The sequence below is a fragment of the Condylura cristata genome, unplaced genomic scaffold, assembly GCF_000260355.1.
Source record: "Condylura cristata isolate star-nosed mole 26May11 unplaced genomic scaffold, ConCri1.0 scaffold00002, whole genome shotgun sequence".
NCBI classification, from domain to species: domain Eukaryota; kingdom Metazoa; phylum Chordata; class Mammalia; order Eulipotyphla; family Talpidae; genus Condylura; species Condylura cristata.
Window position 1 is genome coordinate 25,246,488 of NW_004567103.1, and position 7,595 is coordinate 25,254,082.

Below are 7,595 nucleotides of genomic sequence, written 5' to 3' on the forward strand. Positions count from 1 at the left end.
TATCTAGAAAATGAAAAGTCAACCCATAGATAAATGAAAACTTTTGCAAATTTTCTTATAGCTGATAAGAGGCAGGTATATATAAAGATACTTACAACTCAACAATAAAAGAGAAAATGGGAAATATATATGTAAATTATCAATATACACACATAGAATATTCAACATCATGCATTAGGGAAATGATAATCAAAACCACAGGGAGATACCAATTCATACTGAGTAGGAGAGTCAAAACAAAAGGGCAAGTAATAACAAGAGTTGGTGAGTACTTGAAGATACTGGAATTTTCACACACTGTTGATGAGCATGTAAGAAACAGCCACTTTGAGAAACAGCTTGGCAGACCCAAAAAAGGTAATTACAGAGTGACAGTGACCCAGTAATTCCATTTTTCAACTATACAACAGAGAATTAAAAGCATACATCCATACAAAAAATGCATATGTGAATGAATGCTCTAGAAGCATCATTCATAAATTACAAAATGTAGAAACCATTCAAATCGCCATCAGTTGATAAGAAATAAAGTACAGGTATATTCTACATTATAGCTGAAATTTAAACACATTATACTAATTGAAAGAAGTCAGATACACAGGTTCATGTATTTAATTATCTGTTTAACCAAAATAGACACATCTGTAGAGATAAAAAATAGATTAGTGCCTGCCAGGGACTAGGGTGTGGGGAGTAATAGGGAATGATTGCTAATAGGTATGAGCTTTCTTTTAAGGTAAATGAAAATGTTCTGAAATTAGATCAGGTGATGAGTGAACAATTGTGAATATACTAACAAAACACTGAATTTTATACTTTAAAAGAATATATTTTACATGTGAAATATATCTCAATAAGAAAAGAAAGGGAGGGGGGCATAGGATATGTAACAATCCCAAGTCACAAGCAAATCTTGTGATGGTTAATTTTTATATGCCTACTTGACTGAGTGAAGGATACCCACAGAGCCAGTGAATATCATTTCTGGGACATCTGTGAGGACAGAAGAGATTAGCACTTGCGTCAGTAGACTGAATAACATATCTGTTTCACCAAAGAGGTGGACATCATCCAATCAAGTAAAGTTCTAAATAGAAGAAAAAGGGTAAATTTTCTCTATGTGAGCTGGAACATGCATCTTCCCCTTCCTTCAGACATCGAAACTTCTGGATCTCTAGGTCTTTGGACTCCTACACATACATCAGCAGCCCTTCCTCCCACCACTTCTTCCCCATCCTTCACCCTAACTTCCAGCCACAATATTGTGTATCCCCTGGAGATTCTTGAAGCTTTCTAAAGAGGGAAGTGACCAAGCTATGTGCAGGATGATCCTTTGGGTTGCTGTGTATAAAATGATTTTAAGATTTAGAGTCCGAAGGCAAGATCAATGAGAAAACTATTGTCATCTTACAATGAAGGGGTGGTTAAGGCAGAGGAAGTGCAATGATGGCGACAGATGGAAAAGACATTGTAGGTACAAAATTAATCTGACTTGGAAACATTCCATTGGACGTGGCAACTGAGGAGAGGCAGGCAGGATGAAAATGATGCTGGAGAGTGTTGTTAACTGAAACTGATGACAGGCAGAAGAGCAGATTTGCAATGGAAGCCTTTTTCTTTTTTTTTTTCTTTTTGAGGATACTGAATTTGATATTTCAAAGGAAAAATTAGTGGAAAACTCTACCAGGAGGTTGTGGGCTGAGATGTGGACTTAAGGAGGTTGAGCTAGAAATAGCCGATCATATTACTGGCATACATGTTAGAATCAAAGCTACATGGTTATCAAAAGAGAAAATATAAAAATTAAAAACAAAAGAGTGATCCTTAGAATATCCACATTTAGGAACCAGGAGAAAGTTACCAAGAAACCTGACCAAAGGAGTCCTTGATGGAACTGCTAGACTAGAAACCCTATAATACCCTAGTGAAGAAGGAAGACTATGGCCCCACAGAAGCCCAGGATTTCTATGTTGGAACTAAGGTCAATGTGACCTTGGATCTTATTGATTTGGTCGAATGGTTGACATTCAGGTAGCTGGGAAGCATAGAATAAATGGGAAAGGTGAAATGAAGAGATTATAACCTAAAATTTATGTAAAAGAGTGACTTAAAAAGAGGGGTGTTATTTGATGGGGTAGGCAGAGGTTGTTTTTAGATTAAGGACTCAAAGAATATGAATGATGCAAGACAGTTGAAATATTATTCCATATTGGAAAAAGACTGACCAACATGTACCAACATGCCACCAACATTATTTACATCAACACAATATATAGCTATTTACATAGCTATATAAAGCTATGTAAAAAAGGGATGAGAATCCTAGATCTGGGGCAAGAAGTTCTTATCAAATAAGAAAGAAAAGATGTTTTGTGTTTCATCATTTCAACAATGAAAAACTGAATACCACACAGAGAAATATAGGTATAGATATGATCACATAGGTTAAAAGAAAGAGCAGTATCAAAATATTATGCCATTTTTGTTTAAAATAAGCACATTGTGTATACACACACAGACATAAACATATAAATACTGGACCACTTTTTCTAAATTAGTAACTTTTATTTATTTTATGTGTTTGCAATGTGTGCTATGTGTGTACATATGTATTTACATTGCAGTCATATTATTCCACAACACAACATAGATTACAAGATGACATTTTCTTTTTTGTTTTTTAAGATTTATTCATTTATGCATACAGAACTGGGGTATAGGCCAAAGGTAGGGGGGGCACAGGGGGAGGGAAGCGGAGGGAGAAAGGGTGAGAGGATTCACCAGAGACAGGGTTGGGAGCAGAACAGGCAGATGTACTGAAATGCACTGCTGAGGGGACCAGCAGGCAGTCAGGCGAGGTCTGCCACACCAGATGGGTCACCTCCCTGATTGGGTATCAAACGCGTGCTGCCATGGCTGCTCTAGCTTCATAGTACCGTGCTTGAACCCACTGTGCCACCAGGGAGGGCCACCAAGATTACATTTTCCCACCACTCTTGCCACCAAATGTCCATTTACACCCACCACCAATCAATTGACCCCTTGTACTCATTCCCTCTCTCCTCCCTCCCTTCTGGTGGTCAATATTCTTTTCTATTTCAAAGTTACAATAATATATAATAAAGCTAAGTGTACTAAAAATTCCCAACATGCCACCAACATTAGTTACATCAACATGATATAAAGCTATATAATACTTGTACTGGTGTAAAAAATACACTGATCAGTGAGCATAATACAGACAAAGAAATATATAAATAAACGGACCTTTGACATAGGAACAAAGGCAGTAACAAGTGTGTAAAAGACAGACATTTCAACAAATGGTGCCGAATATGAAGACAAAAGTGAGAACATAGACACAACATTACACATGAATAAAAAATTTAATGCAAAATGGATCACAGACTTAAATGTAAAATGCAGAACTGTAACTTCTAGACGATGACATAAGAAAAAACTTAGGTCATCTTGAGTTTGGTAATGAATTATTAGATAGAGCACAAAGTACAATACATGAAAAAAAAAGATGCAGAGCTGTTTAGTGGATTAATTAAATCACATAATAGACGTAATATATATAAAATGAGCTAATAATGGCTCAGTGTTAGTACTTATTATTTACATATGTAAGTTTAATGGTTACATAAAATTATAATCAGTGGCCATATCATGCCCCTGTTACTGAACACGTGGATAACTGTTTGGGCCATTATAAGGCTATAAATGTATCTTGGTGCATTTATTTTTTGTGACAATTTAGAACGAATACTTAAATAGCGTAATTCTTCACATATATTTAGAATATTTTATTTAGACTTGATTACAGGTACATGGTATTCACCGTACTGTTATGTAGCTCTCATATTCTTGTTAAAGATTTATTTATTTATACAAACAAGAACTGGGGTGCAGGCCAGAGATGCGGAGGGTGAGAGGATTCACCAGAGACAGAGTGGGGAACAGAACAGGCAGATTGACAAAGCACACTGCTGAGGGGAGCAGTGGTCAAGACAGGAGAGGTCTGCCGCGCCATGTGGGTCACCCCCCTGGCCAGGGATCAAACTGGAGCTGCAGTGTCTGTGGAGAGCTCCACAGTGCTGCACTTTAACCCACTGTACCACCAGGAAGGGTCCTGTTCTCATTCTTTTGGTATAGCAAATGGTCACTACTCCACAGTGAGACCCCACATCCTACTTTTTCCTTAGTAACAGAGTTCAGCTTTTGTGTTTTTATTTTTTTCCTAATTGTATTTGTTGAGGTAGTTTTACATCGTTGTATCTACTCTGGGGGTTATAGGTTCAAATCTCTACAAAGGGGCTCTTTCACACTGTGTCCATCACTAGTGTCCCAACATCCCCCCATCATTTTCTGTTGGGTCCCAGTCCCACCAGCTATTCTCCTCCTCTGGTTGCCTCAGTTTTACAGCCTGATGTTAAGAACTTACCTTGTTTTGACTGACCTTCGTTATGTTTCTATATTCCATATATAAATGAGATCCCACCTTGTACTTGTCTTTCTCTTTGTGACTTATTTTACGTAGCATTGTCCCCTGCAGTTTCAGTCTGGTCATCTCCAATGGCAGTTCATCCTTTGTTAGAGTGGAGTAGTGTTCTAGTGGGTGTCAGTGTGTGTGTGTGTGTGTGCGCGCGCGCGTATATACCACCTTTTTCTGACATACTCCTCTGTCCTGAGGCCCTTCGGCTGTTTCTAGAATTAGTTATTGTAAACAGGGCTGCAATGAACAGGGGAATACATATACCTTCAAATAATTGATTTTGTATTCTTTGGGTAAATGCCTAAGAGTAGAATTGCTGGGCTATACGGTAGGTCCATTTTTTTATATTTTGATTTTTTTGGTTTTTGTAAAAAAAAGATTTTTATTTATTTATTTATGCATACAAGAACTGGGATGTAAGTCACATGTACAAGGGAGGAGGGAGAAAACTCACCAGAGAAAGTGGAGACCAGAACAGGTTGACCTACTGAAATACACTGTGGAGGGGAGCAGTGGGCAACACAGGAGAGATCTGCTGTGCCATGTGGGTCAGTTCCCTGGCCGGGAATCGAACTTGTGCTGCAGTGTCACACTGTAATAGAACTGAGATTTCAACCCCTGCACCATCAGGGAGGCCCCATTTTTTGTGTTTTGGGAAACCTCCCTGTTTTGTTTTGTTTTGTTTTGTTTCACAAGAACTGAACTAATCTATATTCCCACCAATGGTGTAAGAGGCTTTCTTTTTCTTCTACTCCTTGCCAACACTATTATTATTATTATTTTTCTTAATGTGGGCCATTCTCATGGGTGAGATGGTATCTCATTTTGGATTTGATGTGTGCTTCCCTAGTGCTAAGTGATGATAAACATTGCTTTGTGTTTCTACTGGCCAGTTATATGTCTTCTTTGAGGAAGTTCTTCTGCCCTTTTTTGATTGGGTTAATTGTTTTCTGTTGTTAAATTACATGGTTTTATATATTTTGGATCTCAGCCCTTTACGAGATGTGTTATGTGCACATATTTTCTCCCATTCAGTAGGGTGTCTTTTGGCTTTACTGAGAGTCTCTTTTGCTGGGTAGACCAGCTTTTATAAACCATGTGCCTCCAAGGAACTCCAGTGTCGGAGACCAGCTCCAATTTTTGAGGTGTCTGGAGGCAACACAGGCAGGACCCTAAGATGAGAAGGCGTCAGCGTGCAGAGATTCCAAGAGGGGGAGAGGAGTGGGAGTGAGGAAGACACGGGAGTCAGAGTTGGGTGCAAATCTTCCTGCTCTGCCTTCAGCAGAGGTTTATTTTATACATTTCCAGCAGGCAGGGGGATGGCATTAGCATACGAAAGGGGTTAAGATCACAATCACCTTTTTTCTAAGAAAATGGTCTGGGGTCGCAGGAAGAGGAAATTTCTTGCTAATCAAGAAACTTGCTAAAAGGTTTTAAGTAAGTTTCCTACTTTGAAGAAACTTGCTAAAAGGTTTTAAGTAAGTTTCCTTGAGGTCTAGGCATAATTTGCTCTGAATAGGAGACGTAGGTGAATTTCCTTATCTAAAGACTAGATAGTAGAATCCTGAAAGACTAGCCAGAAAGACTTTTGTGGATTGCTTTGAAGTGTAGCAGGTAAAAAACTTGACTAGCTCTAAAACAGGCAACCTGGATGAATTTCCATATCTAAAGCCAGACAGTAGGAAGTTTGAGTAATTCCGTAGAAGCTGAATAGGAGGCTAGGTGAGATAGCAGAATAAGATTTGAGCAGTGAGAGACTTTGCAGAAACAGCCCTTTTGTTTTTATTGATCAGCCAGTAGTTAAGTCACTTTTGACTTCAGAGGAATTTCTCACCCTGGTGCAGTGCTTGCTTGTCAGGGCAGGCAGGCCTTATGCGGCTGAGGCAATCCAATTGTAGGCTGAAAGTTGCTCAGAATATTTTGATATTACGATTATACAAAAAAGGGAGGTCATAACATAAGTTAGCATGGAAAGTCTGATCTTTCAGAGCTTTTCCCAAGCTACCCGGAATCTGTCAGACGATAGCCGTAGCATAGCTTGTGTCATTTCCCCCTTTTTTGTTTTGTAATTGAAGCTGAAACGCCTTTAATTCAACGTGGGTCTTTTTGAGGGCTGAGAAGAGGGCTCGGATGAGGACTGGAAATATAAACAGGAGAGAGAGAATGATTAGGAGGGAAATGCCAAAGTTAATCAAGGAGGGAGGGGAGAGCCAAGCAGCTGTGGAGGTATAATGTTGAAGAGCAGAGAGAAAAGAGTAAGCAACTTCTGCAGGGGAAGCAACAGGGGTATAAGAAAGGCTGATAGTCTTAATTTCATCCTTAATTTCATCTTGCAAGGAGGACATATCAAGGGAGATGTCAGTATTATTCCATATACCAAGTAAGTGATTTTTAACATTTTTCCATGGGACAGAAGAGGAATTGTACAAATGGGGGGTAACACAGATCCACTTAAAATCAATGTGACAGCGATTGGTAAGGTGAGTTTTAATATGTTGGATCTGGTTACCAATATAAACAACTGTCTCCTCAAGAACATTAATTCGGGCCTCAAACTTTTTATCCATGCTCTTGAAAGGCGAGAGCTTGGGAAATATTATGTGAAAGATTATCAACATGTTGGGCTGTGTGGACTTGTTGAACAAGGGCAGTGGTGGAAACTGCTACAGAGGCAATTATAGAAATCAAGGCAGTAATCCCTAAAATAGGCGCAGCTACAAAACGTTTTTGACGTCGCAGGCCGTTGTTGATGAGCTGGAGAGCGTGAGTGCCTGAGTCGTCGAACCACTGGCCGTTGAGCTTAACAGGCAGGACTACATAAGGAGGTTGGTGGACAATTATAAAATTAGTCGTGCCCACGGAAGGATCCAGGCAGTTGGTAAGGAGGCAGCCAAGGCAGGTGATTTTGTAGGTTTTGTGAACATGGAGAATTTGGAGATTTCCGGTTCCCTGAATCAGCAGAGCCTTGACAGAGGAAATGTTTTTGGGGGAATGGGGGCGGATAAGGGAGATAGGTGCTGCTGCTGCAAATAAACGATAGAGTTCAGTGTGAATCACAATACCATGAGGGGTGGAAAAGAGGAAGGAAGGAGCAACC